The sequence below is a fragment of the Monodon monoceros genome, unplaced genomic scaffold (assembly GCF_005190385.1).
Source record: "Monodon monoceros isolate NGI ecotype Baffin Bay Population unplaced genomic scaffold, NGI_Narwhal_1 Super_Scaffold_1, whole genome shotgun sequence".
Taxonomy (NCBI): Eukaryota; Metazoa; Chordata; class Mammalia; order Artiodactyla; family Monodontidae; genus Monodon; species Monodon monoceros.
This window is the reverse complement of record NW_021703765.1, coordinates 53145409-53164865: the sequence shown is the minus strand read 5'-3', so window position 1 is coordinate 53164865 and position 19457 is coordinate 53145409. Positions and strand designations below refer to the sequence as shown.

At 46.0% G+C, this 19457-nt stretch overlaps 1 protein-coding gene and 1 long non-coding RNA gene across 2 annotated transcripts in view; one reads left to right on the top strand and one right to left on the bottom strand.

The window, feature by feature from the left end:
- Positions 1 to 19457, top strand: part of DLGAP1 (DLG associated protein 1) — a 292601-nt gene that overhangs the window by 218868 nt on the left and 54276 nt on the right. The window lies entirely within an intron of this gene.
- On the bottom strand, positions 10256 to 17696 carry LOC114900825. Its single transcript, XR_003794951.1, has 6 exons — positions 17410 to 17696; positions 14113 to 14254; positions 12298 to 12393; positions 11581 to 11647; positions 11391 to 11483; positions 10256 to 11182 (listed from the first exon to the last, which is right to left on the bottom strand). It is a non-coding gene; the product is annotated as an uncharacterized LOC114900825 (long non-coding RNA).

Below are 19457 nucleotides of genomic sequence, written 5' to 3'. Positions count from 1 at the left end.
GACAAGAGGAAAGACCTAGACAGAGACCTTTCTAGAATCTGCGGTTCATTCATTTTATTTTACCAGAGCGTGGCACTTAAAATTAGGAAGTGAAATTCCTTGATTAGCCTTTGCCTCTTTCTTGCTTCTTAACTATCCCTACAAATATCCATAAACATATACACGCAAAATTACAAAACAGTAACAATAAGGACAGGGTACCCCAGCTGCCCATTAGGTAATCAGGCTCATTCTGAGGTCCTTTGTCTGATAGTCCAGTTTTGTTCTTAGAGAAAGATCAGTTCCTTAGAAAGACATATGAACTGGTTTAAGATGTGTAAAACTATAATTTTTTTAAAATTCTACTGAGCCAAGTACTGTGGAGGTACAGGGTTAGAGATGGTCAAGACAGGGGGTCTGATGTCTTGGGAAGACAGAAATCCATAATCACAGTGCAGGGATGAAAGGTATGTGAGGCATCTTCTACGGGCTAAGAGGGCATAGGGACAGTGTGGATAATTCAGGAAGTTTTCACAGAAGAGGTGATAGCAGACAGGACATGTGAAAGATGAGTAGGAGTTTGCCAGGTAAAGAAAGGGAGGGTGGAAATTACAGGCAAAGGAACAGTGTGTGTCAAGTCAAAGAGCAGGAAATATGTCAATTATATTATATTTGAAAAAGGAGCCAATGCTGTCTAGGGAGAGAATAGGAAGAAGCAGAAGAGAAAGGGTTAAGTTATAAGAATCCCAACAAGGGTTTTGGGCATCATCCTTTAGGAAGGGAAGAGTCACTGAAGACCTTTCAGGCAGGGAATACAGTGATCAAGTTTGCCTCTTCAAAAGATAACTCAGAGGGCTTCCCTGATGGCGCAGTGGTTGAGAGTCCGCCTGCCGATGCAGGGGACACGGGTTCGTGCCCCGGTCCGGGAGGATCCCACATGCCGCGGAGCAGCTGGGCCCCTCAGCCATGGCGTCCAGAGCCTGTGCTCCGCAACGGGAGAGGCCACAACAGTGAGAGGCCCGCGTACCGCAAAAAAAGATAACTCAGAGGACAGTGTAGGTTTTGACTGGAGACAGAGAAGCCTGTAATTATTAGGGAAGGCCTGTCAAGATCAAGGCAATCCATGAGATGGAGGAGATTGGATTCATGGAATTGATGACTATGTAAACATACCTATGAGGAAGGGGAATGCGGGGTTACAAATTGGATATTGCCAATTTCTTTATTTTTGAACGTGAGAATCAAACGTAAGGGGGTTCCGTTAAGCAAAAAAGAGTTGGATTGAACATAAGAAAGTTGTTAACAAATAGCCAACTGCAAGATGAAGTTCTTAATCTGGGTCAATGAATGAACTTTAGAGAGTCCCTACAACCATCTGAAATTAAAATCACACTTTGTACATGTGTGCATATGTGAATTATTTCTGGAGAAGAGTGTCTATAGCTTTCAACAGATAATCTAAGGAGTCAAGGACCCAAGATGTAAAAAGAACCTCTTCACTGCAAAATTTGTAGAATTGCAATTTCAATGAAGTTTTAGAAAACAGGCTTGAATACCGTTACGGATTGTGTTTCTAAACTTTAAAAAAAATCCATACCCCCTTTTGATATCCTATAGGTATATATATACACCCTGGCGTAAACAACCTCCTTCCACTCTGAAAGGCTGATAGATTCTCCTAAGGGAAATATGCAAAGCATCCCCCTTCCCTGCCTCACCCCTGTCTTCCCCCTGCTCCACCACCCCAATCACACTGAGAGTCCTTCACAGTAGCATCCTCCGGCCAAAAAGATATGGTTAGGTTTTACTTTCTGTCACTGTAATATACAAACCAATAGATATTTCATTTTCCAAATTTAAAATTATGCTCTGATAGGGTTTCACTTCTAGTAATATGACAGGATATATACACATATGCACACACACACATATATATATAAGCATACATATATATTCTTAAAAACATCAAAGATCTAATGAGTTAGTAAGGAGTTACTGGAAAGCAGAAAGTGGAAGGGGTAACCAAAACAGTAAAGATGCTCCTGCCCTGAGGACATTTGCTGAATCAGGTTGATCATAAATTCAGGTTTTGATGGTCCCCTATAGTAGGAAGAAGCAGACAGACATTAACGTCCAGAGCCTGCCCAAGGAGAAATCTAACAGGAAAACCCTATTCCATACAACATGCACCCCAAAAGCTTATACCCTACAGGTAAGGATGAATCAGAATGTAACCATCTCCACATGAGACACTTCCCAACCCCAGCTCCAAACGAAACAAAATACACATGCACAAAAAACTCCTGTGGTGGTAGAAGGCAAGGGATTATCCATTCATGAGAAGTTGTAACCATATATATACTTCTTTCATGCCCTTGGCCCAAATTCACATCAACTGAGCGGTTCAAACGCCCTCAATCCATGAATAGTTCAAATGATAATCCTCTACAGAAAAAGGAATATTTTCCTAGGCCACAAATAGCTTTCCAAAATAATTCTCCAAGGAAAGTGATCTGTTCACTGTCAAAAATAACCAAACGGGGCTTCCCTGTTGGTGCAGTGCTTAAGAATCCGCCTGCCAATGCAGGGGACACGGGTTCGATCCCTGGTCTGGTAAGATCCCACATGCCGCGGAGCAACTAAGCCCGTGCACCACAACTACTGAGCCTGCACTCTAGAGCCCGCAAGCCACAACTACTGAGCCCGCGAGCCACAATTGCTGAAGCCCGCGCACCTAGAGCCCGTGCTCCGCAACAAGAGAAGCCACCGCAGTGAGAAGCCCACGAACCGCAATGAAGAGTAGCCCCTGCTCGCCACAACTAGAGAAAGCCCGTGTGCAGCAACAAAGACCCAACACAGCCAAAAATAAAAACAAATAAATTTATTTTTTTAATAAATGACTTTAAGTGACTTTAAAAATAACCAAGCACACAAGGAAACAGGGCATCATAGCAAGAAGAGAACAGACCCTCTGAGGATTAAGATGTTAGATTATTAGAATTGTTACAATACAGCTATACATGCCATGTGTAAAGAAATAAAAGATAAGCTTTAGAAGATCTGTGGGGAAAAAAAAACTTTGTAAATGACTAGGAGATTCGAAAAAGTGTTACTTCTGCGATGGGCAGAGCTTTATAAAGGGGAAAAGACGTACAGGGGGTGTGAACCGGGTGCTTCTGGGGTGCTGCCAGCATTCTATATCTTGGCCTAGATGGTGGTTACAAGATGTTCATTTTGTAATTATTCTTTAAGAATATTATATACACAGAGAGAGAATAATTAACAAAATATTCTATTACAAGGCAAACTATGCTTTTTCAAATTACAAAAACAATCCCCCACCACATCCCTCCCCCAACCCCCTCAGGATTCTGATATGCCCTCCTGTTGGAGAATCAACAGGATGACGTTTAGGGCTATAGAGTATAGAGGAAGGACTGTAGAGATAGGGTATGAGGAAACACATGTGCTCCAGTTGCACCTTCTACCCCATGGGTCTGTGCTGGAGGGAGGAGCGTAGGGGAAGATTGACCAATGCTTGGGATCTGGTCAGTGTCTTCCCTGAGCTCTGATGCCTTATAACTCTTTTTTTTTTTTTTTTTTTTTGGTTCACGGGCCTCTCACTGCTGTGGCCTCTCCCGCTGCGGAGCACAGGCTCCGGACGCGCAGGCTCAGCGGCCATGGCTCACGGGCCTAGCCTTTCCGCGGCGTGTGGGATCTTCCCGGACCGGGGCACGAACCCGTGTCCCCTGCATCGGCAGGCAGACTCTCAACCACTGCGCCACCACGGAAGCCTTTTTTTTTTTTTTTTTTTAACTTCTTTAATCTGTTCTTCTCAAGAGCATATGTAACCTAAAGACTTAGTAATCACACACCAGAAAAATTTGGTTACAAAAAAAAATTACTAACACTAATAAAATATTAGGGCTATTTTTATGAGACCATGACATTGTTTCAGAATTAAACGTTTGACAGCTTTCAAAATTGAATTCACATACCATGAAATGCACCCATTTAAAGTATATAATTAGTGTCTTTTTTTTTGTTTTCTGTTTTTTTAGGATATTCACAGAGTTGTGCAACCATCACCCACAATCTAAGTTTGGAACATTTCCATCACCCCAATTAGTCACTCTCCACCCTCTGACCTCAAACCTAGGCAAGCCCTAACTGACTTTCTGTCCCTCAGAATTAAAATGTATGCTTTTAGTTTAACTGCCTTAAAGCAAACTATTTTCTATTATGAATGCTTGAAATTGCCCCAAATCTAATCTCCTGAAAAGAATCGCTAATTCAGCCTCTGACTGTTTTCTTTTGGGGGCAGTGTTTAAGTGGCGCTACCTTGGGGAACTGTGCAGATGCCGAGCATCTCCAGGGCAACATGCTTGACCTGAAGATGGTCTCTCCTCACCACTGTGACTCACTCACCCCCCAAACACACATGCAACCTCAAACAGGGTGTGATGATCAAAAATGCCAGCACAACTGCATGTAGGTCTTGGCCACCAAAGCTAGTAGGTGGCATGTGCCCAAGTCTTTACGTAACCTCTGAATCGTTGTAAGATTTGACTGTCACAAAATCATTAGGCATGTACTGTAAAAGATTTCCGTGAAGGGAGAGGCAAAGCCTGGTAGAAGTCGCTGCCAGGAGCCCCGAGGCAGTAGAGGCAGTGGTGTAACCGAATCAAACTTGGGTCCACTTGGCCGAAGTAAAGGCAGTCTACTGACACCAAGTGGTGGTGAAGGAAAGTACAACATTTATTGTAAGGTGCCATACGAGGAGTTTGGGACAGCTAGTACTCAAAAAGCCTGAACTCCCCAGCAAAGCATTTTAAAGGCAAGATGAGGGAGGGGCATCCCAGCTTGTGTACAATTCTCTGATTGGCTGATGGTGAGGTGACAGGATGGTTAACAGTGTCAATCCTTAGGCACCAGTAGGTCTCGGGGCTACATGCTCATGGTCATCAAGTAGTTAATTTCTTCCATTTGGTGGCATTTTAGCATCTGTAAAACAACTCAGGAAATGTGCATCAGATACCATTCTCTAGGTACTTCAGAAAGGAGCTACAGCTGTGGATGTAGAGAGGGGTCTGTCCCGGGAAGGCCCCATAGGGTCCTGCTCGGTTCATAGGCTCTATGAGGCAGGCACCGGGCAGATTCAGGGCTGATCACTTTGGTTCTTCCCTTTTGCAGGTTCTCTGAGTGGTGGGTAGACTTTGCTTCTCAGAGCATCTCTGGGGGACCATCTATATGGGACCGTTATGTATTTTGTCTTTTAGGACAGGAGGGAGGGGCATTCAGTGAAATCCACCTGGGTCTTTGTGGTCTATTACTTGGAGTTTAGATTATTTTGCTCTTGAGGTCCTATCTTAGTCTTATCAGGATGCTCTCACAAAATATCATAGGCTGGAAAGCTTAAACAACAGACATGTGTTTTCTCACGGTCTCGGAGGCTGGAAAGTCCAAGATCAAAATGCCAGCAGGGTAGATGTCTGGAGAAAGTTCCCCTCCTGGATTCTAGACACTGCCTTCTCACTCTGTCCTCACATGGCCTTTCCATGTGAAGAGGGAGAAGGGGACAGATAGAAGGAGACATCTCCCCAGTACCCTCTCTTCTTATAAGGGCGCTAATCCCATCACCAGGGTCCCACCCTCTGGACCTCATCTAAGCCTAATTACCTCCCCATCTCCAAATACCAACACAACGGGGTTGAGCCTTCAACATATGAAGCCTCTGGGGAAGGAGGTGCAGACATTCAGTCCATAACAGGTTCCCTTAAGTGCATAAGGTAATATTATGACCAATCCCTCCCTTTAAACAGAATAAGATAAAATTTGAATTAAAAGGGGGTGGGGTAGTCTTCCTCTGTTAGTTTCCCCTATTCTTGTAAATAGTCTTTAACGTGACCTGTTTATCATGAACTGTTCCTGTGAAGGAAAAATAAACTGGCCCTTCCGTTCTAAGAAAGGTACATCTTAACGTTTGTGGGGTTCAGGTGCTAAGTGAACGGCTACAAAGTGCTTGCTGCTCAGAGAAAGTTACACGGCAGAAACCAGCCGCCAGCCTCGCCAAGCTGTTTCCTTTGACAGTCCAGAGGCCCGCCCAGCCCTTCTGGTTTCCTGGAATGTTGTCCCTGGGTCGTCACGGGGTGGCCGAGGAAAAACCCTGCAGCCTCCCCAGTGAGCTGGAATAAGACCTCATTCGTCAACAGGGACAGATACCTGAGTGGCCCCCACGGAGCCCGACGCAAGCTCGGGGGCACAGTCACAGCGGCCAGTCCCCATGTGGCCCAGCGCGTGCAGAGTGTCCCAGACCCACTGCCCCAAAGGGACAGTTCACACCCAGGTCACCACAGCCCACCATCTCACAGAAGAGGTGGACGTGACCGGATTGCACAGACAAACATCCGACAGGCTCCGACAGGCTCAGTCTAGGCGGCACAGAGGTGACTGGGGAGAGTCTGGTTCCTCTCAGCACTGGCGTTTTATCAATTGCATCTCAAATGCTGTCACTCACCCGGAAAGGTCCTAAAACACCCCTTGCTTCCGCTTCTGAAGCAGAGGGATGTGGTGGCAGCTGTCTGGGGGATATGGGGCTGGGCCTGAGGGGTAGGAAGGAAAATTACCAGGTGGGACTGGACCAGACAGAGGAAAGCAGGCAGTGCGGGAAGGTGGGAATATCCCCACTGACGTCCAGCCAGCATCCCCCCTCTGGAGGGGCCCAGGGGCTGCGTAGAAAAGCTCCATCAGCTGGGAAGCTAGGAGAAATGCCCTCATTTTATAGGGAGGAAGACTTTTCCTTTTCACAGAGCCTTGAAGAATCTCAAGGAGAGATGTTAGCAGAACTTAAAAGGGACTGAATCCCTTACATAAGTGAACTTGTGTATTGGATCCATTATATACATGAAGCCTGGAAATAGGAGATTAATATCAGGGCTGGTGTAAATAATGGCTATTAATTGCAATTAATAACATTAACTACAATTAATTACGATTCACCACAGTAGTATTAAACATTTACTTTGTTCCAAGTCCTGCACTGGGCCCTTTACCTGTATTATCTCACTTAACCTCTCAACAACCCTATCAGAGAAGTACTTTCAGCATGCCCACTTTACAGACAAGGACACCAAGTCTCGGAGAAATTAAGCTCCCAAGATCACCCAGCTAACAGGAGGCTGACCTAGGACTGAAATCATTGCGTGATTCCATAACTGTGAGCTCTGGCAGGAAGGAGCGACCTCACTCACGTTTCTAAAGTGAGTATCTTTCCAACTAGCCAGTTTGGGATTGCCTCAGGCAGGCAAGGAGCTGGGAAAAGAAGAGAGGGAAACAGCCACCCCTTAGGCCGCCCCAGGCTGGGACAAATATACAAGATCTCGCAGGGGCTCTGTAACCACAATCTAGCCTTCTTCCCGGTCTCTTTAGCACAGCACAGGCTATGAAGGGGGTGGGGACCTGTAGCCCCAGGGAGACTGAATTCTAGGCCACCCTTCTCCCACATTTCCCTGCAGAGCCCATCTTGGAGGGATAACTGTGCCCATCATTCCCAGATTCCAAGCCAAGCAGTGTACACCAGGAAAGTAGTTTAACTGTAGATTCGCTAGGAACACACACACACATCCGAGGGTCCACGAGTACCCTTCATTCCTGAAGAACCAGCCCAGTCACTTATTTTGAAGGTGAACCTTAGTGTGTATCAGAATCACCTGAAGGGCTTTTTTTTTTTTTTTTTTTTTTTTTTTTTTTGCGGTACGTGGGCCCCTCACTGCTGTGGCCTCTCCCGCTGCGGAGCACAGGCTCCAGACGCGCAGGCTCAGCGGCCATGGCTCACAGGCCCAGCCGCTCCGCGGCATGTTGGATCTTCCCGGACCGGGGCACGAACCCGCGTCCCCTGCATCGGCAGGCGGACTCTCAACCACTGCGCCACCAGGGAAGCCCCTGAAGGGCTTTTAAAAACACAGATTGCTGGGCTCCACCCCAGTGCTCCTGAATCCTGGGTCTGGGTGGAGCCTGAGAACTTGACCCACAAGTTCCCGGCGCTGCTGGCACTGCTGGTTGGGGGACCACCTTTGAAAACCACCATTTTAACTGATGGAAGCCTTAGCTTTGGGACTCCATTTCTGGGCACGTATCTCCGCATGTTGAAATGTGAGAGCGGCTGTTCAAGGACGTTCATCCTTACCACCTGTGTTGATCTCCTATTGCTGCTGTAACCTTACCACACACTTAGGGCCTTAAAACAACACCAGTCATCTTACAGTTTTGGAAATCAGAAGTCTAAAATGGGTCTGCAAGGGCCGCACTCTGTTGTGGAGACTCCAGGGGAGAATCCGTTTCCTACCTTTTGCAGCTGCTAGAGGACGCCTGCACTTCCAGGCTCATGGCCCCTTCCTCTGTCCTCAAAAACAGCAGCAGAGTAGCATCTTGAAACCTCTCCCTCTCTCTCTCTCTCTCTCTCTCTCTCTCACACACACACACACACACACACACACACACACACACACTCTGCTCCGAGTCACTTCTTCTCTGACTAACCCTCTTAGAAGAATCCTTGTGATTTCATTGGCCCACCCCAGCTGAGCCCATCTAAATAATCCAGAGCAATCTTTCCACTTTAAGACCATCGGGACTTCCCTGGCGGTCCAATGGTTAAGACTCCACGCTCCCACTGCAGGGGGCACGGGTTCAATCCCTGGCTGGGAACTAAGATCCCACGTGCCATGTGGCGCGGCCGAAAAAAAAAAAAAGACCCTTAACTTAATCACATCTAAAATCCCCCTTTGCGATGGAAGGGGAACATACGCACAGATTTTGAACATTAGGACGTGGGCATCTTTAGGGGCCTTCATTCTGTTCACCACCCCAGCCATCCGACAGCTGCTTACCCTCCTATATCACAGTGCCCTTCCCGCAAAAGAAAAACCGAAACCTTATCAGGATTTGCATGATGCCATCCCTCCTTCGGACTCTCCTGGTAATGAAGCATCTTGCACGGAGGACGGGTAGTGGGGGGAGGAAGGTAGGAGCCCTGAGGGAGGGAGTTAACCAAGTGCCTCTTAGACCAGGCCCCAAACACCCACTAAATCTCCCCACGCTTGCCAGACTTTCTAGAATCTAGCGCCTTGGTGCCTCTCCCTCTGAGCCAGGAGCCTCCAGGCTCCTCCCTGGGCCTCACCCCAGGTTAGTGCTCACCCAACGCTCAGCCACCAGCACTGCCTCCCAAACCTGCCAGCAGGCGCTTGTGAAAGATGCAGAAAGAGGAACTCTACTCAAAGCCCTCTTGCCTTTTGAGCTTCCGATGATTACCCTCAGAACTTTTCTGGGCTGAAGTCCCAACCTCCAGGCTGTGAACTTTCTATTGGTGCGTTAATTTGCTCGGGCTGCTGTAACAAACTACGACAGACCGGGTGGCGTAAACAACAGAAATAAAGAAACGTACTTTCTCACAGTTCTGGGGCCTGTAAGTCTGAGGTCAAGGTGTGGGCAGGCTGTTTCTCCTGAAGCCTCTCTTGTTGGCTTGCAGACGGCTGTATCCTCTCTGCATCCTCACGTGACCCTTCCTCTGTGAGATGCCCCTGGTGTCTCTCTCTCTTTTTATAAGGACCCGGTCCTATTGGATTCCAGCCCATCCTCATTTTACCTCATTTTAACTTAATCACCTCTTTAAAGCCCTTATCTCCAAATAGGCTTGCATCCTGAGGTCCTGAGACTGAGGGCTTCAACGTTTGAACTGGAGGGAGGACACACTCAGCTCCTAACAGTTGGCTAGGATCCTGGGAGACTCAAAAATCACTTCCATCCTCTCTGTGTAACAGGTGGGCTAGGTGCAATCAGGGCAGGTATGGGGAGGGGTAGGCCAAGCTGGGACTGTCACAGTGTGTACCTCGGCCCAGGTCTGCCTTTTGGTCTTAGGTCAGGGATGGGAGGAAGGTGGAGGAGGCCAAAGAAGCCCCCGCAGGCTGAGTTTTAGTCTCTATAAGCAAGAAGCAGCATTTAAGGCTCACCCTCCCGAAAGCCAACTCCCTGCAGAAAGTTTTTTGCTTGATACACAATTTACAGCAAGTCACAGACATTCCACCAAGTCAATACACACCCTGGACCCAGAGGAAATAAAGGAGCTGACAGTGAGGGCTTGTGTTTGATGGTCTTTGCAGGGGCTGTGTGGTAGAAAATGATTTCATCCTCAAGGCATGGCTCTGAGAAGGAAGTCAGCCAGCAAGTTGAAACAAAGCAAACAGCCTTATCTTGTTCTTGATTCATGGGTTCCGCTTTCTTCAAAGCCCTTTAGAGGCAGGACACTGAATTGTCATTGTCAGAGTAACTGCTGTTGCAAAGTCCCTCCTGGGACCTTGCATCTGTGACTTATAAGACCTGGGGTCTCTGACATTTTTCCTTGACAAACCTTTGCTGCTCGCTGGTCAGACTCACTACCCAACATGGGCTTAAAATATACATACATGAAATACACACATGTATATACTAAGTGAAATCAGCCGGTCACAAAAATCACAAACACTGTATGATTCCACTTACAGTATAAGAGGGACCCAGAGTCGTCAAATTCATAGAGACAGAAAGTAGAAGGGTGGTTTGCAGGGGCTGGGGGTGAGGGAGGGGAAGCCCTTGTTTAATGGGTAGAGTTTCAGTTTTGCAAGATGAAAAGGGTCTGGAGATCTTTTGCACAACAGTGTTAATGTACTTATTGAACTGTACACTTAAAGATGGTTAACATGGTAAGTTTTACGTTACATATATTTTAGCACCGTTTTTTAAAAAGGCTGCTGTAAGCAATCATTTAATAGAATGAGTAATGATCATGCAATAGAATGTCAAGCCGGCCTAGGTTTGAATCCCGTATCTGCCACTCACTAGTTTTGGGACAGTGTTCTAAGTTCTTTGTTTAGTGCCTTAAAACGACAGCAATCGTGTTATTATTTCTGTTCCTATGGGGCAGGAATTTGGGAAGAGCTTTGGCTGGGTAGTTCTGGCTCAGGGTCTCTTCCGAGCTTGCAGTTGGGTGGGTGGAGGGTTGGATCACTGGGGGCTGCTGAACACCTCTCCCTCTTCCTAAGAGTCTCCAGGCTTCTTCATGTGGTCTTTCCACGAGGCTGACTTGGGCTTCCTTACAGCATGGCGGCCTCAGGGAAATTGGATGCTTCTGTGGTGGCTCAGGGCTCCAAGCAGGCAGATGTCCCAGGGACTAAGGGAGAAAGAAACAGCATCACCTTTTCTGATTTAGCCCTGGAGGTCACGCACTGTCAGTTCCTCCGTACTCTCTCGGTCACAAGCAAATCACGCACTTCCCCAAGTTCAAGGGGAGGGGTATCGGACTCCACCTCACCATGGGAAGTGGCAAAGTTCTAGAGCAGGTTTGGCAAATTACGACCCTTGGAACAAATCAGGCTCACCTCTCCAAGGCAGCCATGTCCGTGCATTTACATATTGTCTCTGGCTTTGCCACAATGTCAAAGTTGAGTTGTTTGGGACAGAGACTGCATGGTCTGCAAAACCAAAAATATTTCGTGTACAGCTCTTTATAGATTTTCCTGACCCCTGTTCTAGAAGACCATGTTGGATGGACAATATTGTTTTAGCCACCTTTGGAATATGCCGTTGGCTGCAGGCAGGTTACAAGCCGCTCCGAACTTTACCTGGGTCTCCAACTCTGTAAAAAGGAATGATGATCATATGTAAAAAGTACTCAGCACAATTCCACACCTGTAACACGTAAAGTATACAAATTAGTTCTTCCCCTTCTAGGCTTAATTATGATTTGAGAGTCACAGAAAGTTGTTTACTGCCACTCTAGGTCTATTAGCATTCAGAAATTCCCAATTTTAGACCCTCCTTGGAATTAAGGCAGACTTTACAGAGACCCTCTTTTTTCTTTTTTTAAGAAACTCTTTATGTTATATTGGAGCATAGTTGATTAACAATGTTGTGTTAGTTTCAGGTGTACAGCAGTGATTCAGTTCTACATATATTACATGTATCTCTTCTTTTTTCAAATTCTTTTCCCATCTAGATTGTTACAATGAGCAGGGTTCCCTGTGCTATACAGTAGGTCCTTGTTGGTTATCCATTTTAAATCTAGCAGCGTGTACATGTCAATCCCAAACTCCCTAACTATCCCTTCCCCCCCCCTTCCCCCCCCTGGTAACCATAAGTTCGTCAGAGACCCTCTTTTTAAACACGTATTTATTACTCTGGAGGAAGGAAATGTTTGCAAGAATTCTTTTAAAAATGCAATCCCCTGTCCCCCGCCCCCCAGCCATCCTCCAATGCATTATTTTATCAGACTAGCTACATTTTTACCTTTCAGAGAACAAATACCTAAGGGACTGAGGCAATCTCATAAATTTGGAACTGAGTGACCAGGGAACAGCATGGTGGTGGCAGGTCTCCGATGCCCTAGGGAGAGAAAGACACAAGAAATTTGACCTACTTCACAGTTTTGCTCAGGGCTGCCTCAGCCTCAGACAAAGCAATGAAAAATGTTTTCTTGGCCTCCCCTTACCCATCGCCTCCCTCTCCTATTGCCCAGACTTGTTATCTCCGCCCCGACCTCCTCCACCCGCCAAGATTGCCCTTGGATTTTTTCCTCTCCTACCCTGGATGTTTCCAAGGCCAATCCTCCAGCAGCTCTCGGAGATTATCTGCTTGTGACCCTGCTGTCCTCCCTGCTCCAAATTCAAGCAGGGTCCTTCTGAAGCCTAGTTATTCAGTGCTTCTGAACTCGTTCTCTCTAGAAGAAAGCTTCTATCCAAGAAAATAGAGACCCCTAACAGGCACTGGGGTAACATTAGACCTGCCAGTCCCAATTCTCCTACTCATTTACTCAAAAACCACCAAAATTAACAACTGTTAATTTGTGCATCATTCAAACAAACTATATTCTGTCTCCTCTCCAAATGACGTTTGACTCCAATCACTTTTTTTTTTTTTGCGGTACGTGGGCCTCTCACTGCTGTGGCCTCTCCCGTTGCGGAGCACAGGCTCCGGACGCGCAGGCTCAGCGGCCATGGCTCACGGGCCCAGCCGCTCCGCGGCATGTGGGATCTTCCCGGACCGGGGCACGAACCCGTGTCGCCTGCATCGGCAGGCGGACTCTCAACCACTGCGCCACCAGGGAAGCCCCTCCAATCACTTTTAAAATCTACTTAGCTTCACCCTGAGCTGTGTTGGAAGAACAGTTCCTTTTTATTGCAGCTATATGTCGCCATGTTAGTTTTATATCAAATATTATGAGTGTTTGGGGGGGGCAGCTGGGAGGGGAAGTGTGTAACTAGATGATTAGAGAACACTCCCTCTGGCCCTATTAATTTTTACAGCATTTTTCCCTCCTATTTTGCTTAAATTCGCAACTTTATGCAAATTTTATGAAACATTTTGTGGTATCCCCAGAGCCCCAGCTCAGCCAAAGGCCAGCTCAATTTACTTTGCTCCAGGAAGCATTGTGGTTTGGAAAAATCACTCAGCTGGCTGCGAAAAAAGTAAAAATTGTTACTACTACAGCTGATGCTGATCCTACAGATTGCTGTAAAATGAATAGAAAGTAGTTAAGCGCATTGCCCTAGGTCACAGACCTACTCATTTATGGACCTGGAATTCCAAAGACTTTTGGCTCTTCCAAGTGTTCCGTTCATTCATAAATTCATACTCCCTCAGGGTACCAGGCACTGGGCCCTTTCAACCAATATTGCTTCCTTTACTCCGTTCTCCAGAGTGCTTTTGTTTATTTTATATCCAATATCACTTATAAAATAACGTGCTGCCAACCATTCTCTTAAGCTCAAAAAAATTTTTTTGACAACATACTTTCTAATCTATCCTTAGGTTAGCGATAGAAAAATGGACTAAAATGACAGACATTGAGATATGTTTAGTAGAAAAGCTTTGGTTGTTTTGCTTATTTTTATCTCAGGTAAACATCTGGGAAGTAACTAAAAATAAAAGTATGGTCTGAGATGGTCAATGTTTCTGAAGTACTTTTATGACTAAAACCGTGAATGTAAAGGTCACATGAAATCAGAATTTTGAGTGTGTCTGTAACAGGAGCACTGCTCGTGGATGTACTGAACAATAGAGTTTTAGCCTGAGATTCAGTTTGTTTCATCACCTACCCCTTACCTGGCACCAGAGTAGATAACTGAGACACCTGGTTGCCATGGAGATGAGGTGGCATCACCGGATCACATCTGTGTACAAGTATAGCTTCAGAGTTTCACAGGCCTTTTGCATAGGAGCAGGGGTACACCCGGCTTACTGGCTGCTAAGACAAAACAAAGGGATTTCCCTTATGAAATGGTTGATGTTGTTACCATGTACTATTTATTGAGCACTTACTATGTGTCAGGTAATATTCTGAGCATTTCTCAGATATTACTTCATTTCATCCTCCCACCAACCCTGCAAGCATTACTATTCCTATTTCACATAGTAAAAAACTGATGTTTAAACAGATTAAACAGACCTCCCTAGGTCTGCCTCCAAAACGTATATTCTGAAACATCATGCATTATTGCCTCTCAGGCATGGAAAGCAAAGTTATTGCTGTTTGCTTGATAGGTTTTTAGTAATTTAAGTGCATCATTTTAGGGCTAGTATCCTACCTAGTCACTTTGGCAAACTAGGGAGATTTAGTTGACAGGCCTTAAGCAGTGCTTGGAGAGGGTCTGTGCTTTTAAATTCTCAAGTACTTGAACTGAAACAGAGTGAGCTGGTCCCATTCGCATCCTGCCCTCCAGCCCCCTCTAGCTGGAAGTTATTAGTATTGACCATGAGGGCAAAGGAGAACATACTTGAAAATGTTTTGGGTTTGTTTTTGTCTCTTCTGAACTGAGTGGTAATATAGAAAGCAGGAAGACAGTTTTAAACCACTGACAGGGATCCATCCCACAAGACCGCAGAAGTTCATGGCAATCTCTGCATTTTCCAAGATACAAGACAGCAGAGGCTGGGGCCAGTCATCTGTGTGATTTAAGGAGATGGGGGCTGCAGGGGGTGGGATGGGGTACAATGGCACAAAGCTGATAAAGATGGACCAAGCAAGCCACAACGCCCAACCCGAGGGGAGGGCTTGCACTTAGGAAAGATGCAACACCTTCATAGGCCATTTTATTTTCTCCCCGCATCTCCTCCTCTCAGTAGGTGGCTCCATGGCTGGGAGGGCAGAATGTGGGGCTGCTCGAAGCTGGGTGGTGAAGGAAGGCCTCTCTAAGGAGAGGATTTATGAGCTGAGGCCAGAGAGATGAGATGAAATTTTAACATTAAGCACTAGGGACAGGCATCTTAAAACGTGCTCTCAACACGGAACTTCTGCGTAGGGCTCTTCATGCTGTAGAAACCCCAACATGTGGAAAGGATAGGATCTCCCCACCTCCAGTAAAATCTCCTCGGGAGTTTTCAAGATGGTTTTTGTATTATTGGAATTTTGTTGTAACAAATAATGCAGGAAGGAAAGAGAGCCTCCTTCCTGTGTTTGAGATATTAAGTGCCACACCACGTCCCCTTACATCATATTAACTACATCATCCGTCTCATGACACTATGAGGTCACCGAGGCTGTTACCCAAACTCAACAGATGAGGAAAAGGGATGAGAGCTGTGTCATCTGAGGTCCTGCAGCCAGTAAGTGGCAGGTCAGGATTTGACCAGGTCTGGTTGCCTTCAAGGCACTGCCTTTTCCAGACACCACTAGTGGAAGCTGGGCCACCACGGCTGAGCACCTCTTTGAAATACAGACAGTCTGGTTTGGTGAGACCTTGTATAACAGCATTTGCCATACAGAATCATTTAATCCAACAAATAAGTATAACAGGAAACAAAGATCTACCTGATCACTAATTTCCCTGTGCTTTCATACCAGAGCATCAGTGTAACAGGAACGAGCAAAGTGTGATGAATTCTATAGGAAACATATGTAGGAGGGGCTCACAGAACACAGATGAAGTGAATCTTGAAGCATGAACAGGAGTTTTCCAAGCCAGGAAGGACGCTTAGCATCTGTAAAGTCATTGCATAAGTGCCAGGCCAAACAGATCAATAAGCAAATCAATAAGTAAAATTTTAAAAAATAAAATTAGAGTGGACTTCCTTGGTGGCGCAGTGGTTAAGAATCCGCCTGCCGATGCAGGGGACACGGGTTCGTGCCCCGGTCCGGGAAGATCCCACATGCCGCGGAGCGGCTGGGCCCGTAAGCCATGGCCGCTGAGCCTGCGCGTCCGGAGCCTGTGCTCCGCAACGGGAGAGGCCACAACAGTGAGAGGCCCGCGTACCGCAGAAAAAAAAAAAAAAAGTCAGGGGTTTTCATGAGAACTAAGAGGAGGCATTTAGATGGACTTCCGGAAGCCTTCCTGGACAAGGCGACACCTCAGCTGATACCTGAAGGAGAAAGAGGACAGAACGTTCCTATAGGGAAATTCCCTCTGCAAAGGCCAGGGAACTTGGTGGCTTGAACAGCTAAAAGGAAAGGAAAAGTGGTCGGGAGGATGTGGAGTTCTGAAACCTGAAAGGATGAGGAGGAACTAAGTAATTAGAATCTCCAAAGCCCCAGACCCACGTCTTTATCCCGAGGGCAGAGCTGTCAGCCGGATCCGTTCATAATCTCCCCCTCCTGCTCTGAGCGTGTATAAATAACAGTTTGGAGCCAGGGACAAGACAGAGCCCGTGAGACCAATTAGAAAAGTATTTCTCAAACTCCTGACAGACAAGATACATTCTACCTGTTAACCCAGAATGTACACAGATCTCCGGACATACACTGACACAAGCGTCCAGAAACCAAATTTACTCCTTTGTTTGATGCACTCTGACGTTTTCTAATCTATTCCTTTTTTTTTTTTTAATGGTGAAACTGTATGACCCACCTCAACTGATTTCATGACCCGTTAATAAGTCACAACAGGTAGTTTGAGGAACGCTGAGGTAGGAAGTTGCTGTCATCTTCCAGAGAGGAAATAATAGGATCTAGGGAAGCAGAAAGGTGGATTGTAGGATGTGGAAGGATTCCAGAAGGATTTAAGAGATAGGAGGGAAGGACCCAAAGGAATTAGGGGTGATGCCCAGAGTTGTGGCTTTAACTCTGGGTAGAAAAAGGAGTTACTTGCTAAGATAGGGAAAGTGAACTTGAAGATCTACTAGGAGGGTAGACACTGAGTCTTTGAGAAATGCCCATTTTGTTTGGTCAACACAAATGTACCTCTTCATTTGAGGATTATCTGAAGAAAAAGTGTCTAAAGGCTACATTATGTAATTCCAGAAAGTGGTCAGGTTTTACTAAAAGAGGGAGCAAAATGGTGGTGTTGAAAAGGAGGAAACCATTCGTCATCGGGCAGGGGGTAGGTTCTGCAGCGAGCCTCAAAATCCTACTTAGAAAGGAAAGTCAAGCTATAAATCCCAAGGAAACAACCCAGATCGAATACTCACCTGGTGCTTTGCTGTGGCTGCCATCAGGGCTTTTGTAAGACAGAGAATAGGGTAAGTAGAGCCTTTGACTTTTCAGGTACCAAACTCGTTGGCAGGAGTTAACTTCTTTACAAAGTTGGCACCGCTTTTAGAATCCCCGATCAGGAGTTCAGGAAGGGAGCGGGCATTGCTTATGCACTTCTTGTAAAAACGAAAATCCATTAACTTTATTCTTCACGCACGTTCTCCAACAGCATCGGGTCAAAGGGACTTTTTTCCTTCCTCTTTTCAGAGCTTCCAGGTCCCAATCTGGCTCCTTCTAAATCTTTTATTTTACAAAACAATAGGGAGTGGTGGTAGCCTGTGGCTAGTTGAAGATTTTGAACAATAGGTGTTTCTGAGCCGGGTTTATGGAAATGGTCCTGTCTGTGTCCTGGGGGTAGATTGTAAATGAGATGTCGACAGGAGCTCTATTGTGTGGATGGCATTCGGCCTGAAAGAGAGGAATTTCCTTACTGTGCTAGTATTTAAAGTAGATTTGTTGCTGCTTTTGCTAAAACTTTTTATCCAGCTTCTGGAGCTAACAGCACTGAATGAGTCACTGGGTAAGACTGAGACTTCCTGCCCTCCCTAGCAGGGCTCCGACTCTCATTTACATTTAGAAAGGACAGACTAAGAAGATTGCTTGGATTTTCATCAGCTTGAGCCTCTTTTTCAGATCGTCCCGGGGACCTGAGCCGCCTGCAATCCGTTACCCCCAGGAGAGCGTGGCCAAGCCGGGCTGTTTTTCTCACTCCCTGGAAAACTTCTGGCTGTTGTGCTCGCTTTCTTTTTAAAATCCAAGGAGAGAGACAAACACCATCTCCCGCCTTACGCCTTCCCTTTTTTGTAAATGACAGGCAATTTCAGTTTACTGTAATTACCTCGGACTGAGGTTGGACCAACTCCACTCTTAGAAGATAAGGCAACAGCTTTATTACCTCTCAGCCAGGTGCCTGGGGGTGACAAGGCTGGCTTTTATCTGGAGACGTGGCAAGGTTATCAGTAACTGAAAGGGGCTGAACCTTTGAGCGGTGGCCATTAACATGCTTCCCTTCCCTGTGATCAATTTCCTAACTCTTTATTGGCAATTAATGTTGATCCAAAGACCAGCGCTGGTCTCCTCCAGTGTTTCCGCATTCCGGCACCTCAGCACTTCAGCACTCCTACTGATAAATGGTGTACACACACAATTGCAACCACGGGCCAGTCCCCGTAACATGAGCTTGAAATTCCAAACAAGGCCCCAAACGTACAACCCACTGAACAGCTTAACATCCTCTCATTTGGTAGGTTAGCAGTGGGTATAGCTGGTTTTTCAAAGAATTGATTAATAAAACCTTTCACCTACGACAGTAGAAATCCAAAAGAATCAAAATGATTTCGCTTTACCATCCATGGTTCCTTTCGAAAAGTAAAATGTAATCCACACCAGGAGGCAGTGCGGGGCTTGTTCTAGATTAAAAGAAAAAAAAAAATTTCTAGTGCTTGATCTATTTCTGCCTGCAGTTCATGGACATGTCTAGCCACACAACGGTTTATTCTTTAATTCAAGCTATTTTACATGGAGTCTGTCTGTTATCTCTTGGATTGGAAATGTGGGATGAAAACCTGTGATCTGAAAATGATTTTCCAGCTGTGTCCTGGGTAGAGCTTTAATGAATGAGGAATGCCCTTAGGGATCAACTTTTAGGTGCGTGTCCTGGGCTGCATCAAATTAGCACAGCAGCCAGCCTGAACCTAGCGTGGAACCACCCTCCTGTCAGTACAAAGTATGGTGGGCCAAGGAGAAGAATGTTACTTTTATCTCTTTGGCTGTGAAGTCAGATCATAGCTTTAGGGTACAGGATGAGAATGGGGGAGAGAATGATGGAAGGGATGGCTCAAAACACACACACACACACACACACACACACACAAGCACACAACCTGGCAGATATGAAGTGTTTACCTCCAAGCGTTTATCTTCAGACTACTAATTCTGTAATTTTTATAGACAGCATTCCACACTGTGGGAAGAGGCCAGTTAA